Source organism: Galeopterus variegatus, unplaced genomic scaffold, assembly GCF_000696425.1.
Source record: "Galeopterus variegatus unplaced genomic scaffold, G_variegatus-3.0.2 Scaffold1723, whole genome shotgun sequence".
Taxonomy (NCBI): domain Eukaryota; kingdom Metazoa; phylum Chordata; class Mammalia; order Dermoptera; family Cynocephalidae; genus Galeopterus; species Galeopterus variegatus.
The window spans coordinates 33,468-35,640 of NW_007727834.1; positions in this window are offsets into that span (position 1 = coordinate 33,468).

The window sequence follows — 2,173 nt, forward strand, 5'->3', positions numbered from 1 at the left end:
TAAATAAAGATAGCATAGATGTATGGTACTTTTCAGTGATAGTATGATCAGAAGCTCAGTTGAGGTCATCAAGGCCTCGAATTCTATCTGCCCCTTCCTTCTTCTGGATCTTCTTAAATCTAGTTTCCTTAATGTTTACAAGATAGCTGACAGTGGCAATGAAGGCTACAAGATTTATAGTTCACATCCAGAAGGACAATGAAAACCCCCTCCTTCACTGATGTGCACTACAAGTATAAGTCCCTTCCGTCAGTCTGACGAGGCAATTAATATCACGGGCCCATTTCTGGGCCAATTTAGGCAAATGGGTGAATACTATCTGCTCATTAACTTAACATTATCAACTAAACGTTATCCCCCTTATGAAACTGGGGATGGGATGAACACCTGAACAAATTTGAGATGAATGTATGTTAGATAGGTGACAACAATGTCTATTGTAATTTCAGGTGGAAAAAAAAAACCCAGTTTACATTAAAAGGATTAAGAATCTGCATGGTGTTGGATTCCTTAACAGCAACAGTGGAAGATAAAACAGAATGAAATAACACTTTCAAAATGGATAAGAAAAATAATTCTTCACATAAAATTCTGTTCTCATTCTTAACCTGATAAAATATGAGATAACAATAAATAAACTTTCAAAATTCGAAGTCTCAAAAAATTCACCTCTTAGGTATAATTTTTATGAATTTATTTGAAAATGTGTTCCACCAAAGTTGGCAATGCACCAAAAACAAAGCAGAAATAGGATTCAAGAAACAGTGAATCCATATGGTCAGAAACAAAAGAAAATCCCATTATAACCACTGTGATATTGGCCTAGAGAATAACCAGTCTGCATTGGAAGAAGAGGCTATAAGGCTCCAGAAAGGAAGACTCTGGGAAAATAAATAGATAAAAATTTGCTAGATGCAAATTATCTTGTGGAAGAGACTTTAATTTGCAAAAGGATTAGTAAAAAGTACATGGATGACTAAGAAAAAAATGAAGACAAAAATGATTACCTCCAGGAAAAAAAATGGAAAGTTGAATAAAAGAGGAAATATGGGCATAATATACTACCTGGTTCTGCAGTGAATACATTTTATGAAATGGTGATAATTAAATAATAAACAGTTTCTAAGGAGGTCTGTGGAGAAAATAGAGTAATTCAGTCAGGCTCCCTTAGCAGAGGTCTGGTTGGAGGTCAAGCAGCACATTCTTAATTCTTTGTAAACAAGTAATGTGGGTGGAGTAAGTGTGCATGTGCACCCATGTATCTTTCTAGTTAATTGCTTTTGTGTGTTCTTCAGTTTGTGAAGCAGACTGGCTGGCAGAGCTGCGTCTAAAAATAGAGCATGTTTACTCTCCTGGCAGCTGCTCAGTTCTTTTTCTTTTCTTTTCTTTTCTTTTTTTTTTTTTTTTTTTTGGATTTTTTTGGACTTTGCCATAGAAGTTGAGTTTCTGAGTTTCTCTGTGGACTGCTTGGCTCATAGTGTTGTGTGTGCTGAAAAAAAGACTATTCCTACTTCAACCAAGGTTCCAAGGACCTTTTTGCTGGTTATGTAGCTCATAGACCTGCATGTGAAGGGTTTGTGAATGGGCTCGAGGGGTCTGTGAGCTCCAGACCCTAGCCCTAGTTCTACAAGATCCAATAAATAGCCCCTTCTTTTCCCCTACCTGGAATCTGAATAAATTGAGAAATAAAGAATAGCAGATGGGAGGCCAGACTATCATTATTATTATTTTTAAAAGTAAAGAACTTAGCTTAGTACAAGAGAAAATGGACCTTCAACTGAATCCCATGCAGGCTTCCCCACCCAGTCACAGCAACATTGGTTAAGGACTCTTCCCAAAGCAGAGCAGAGCAAACCCTGAAAGAGCACTGGGGAACAATGCTTCCTGCATACAGCTTATTGTGAAGAGGAGTAAAGGCAGAGCTGAGTAGAATATGTTCCTTTATTCATTTTTCTGAATTTATCTTTCAAATAATTCACTTACCTCTTCTGGTACAGAGTGAGCAAAGTATCAGGAAAAAAGTCTAAAAGTAAACCCTAATAGGGGTCCATCCATTTCCACTTAGAAGCAGCAGCAGTGAGAAATAAGCAGTCTTCAAGTAATAACTTAATTCAAAACTTGGATTTAATGATCTTGGGAGGATGGCAGGGCGTGGGTGATATATGTGGGTGAG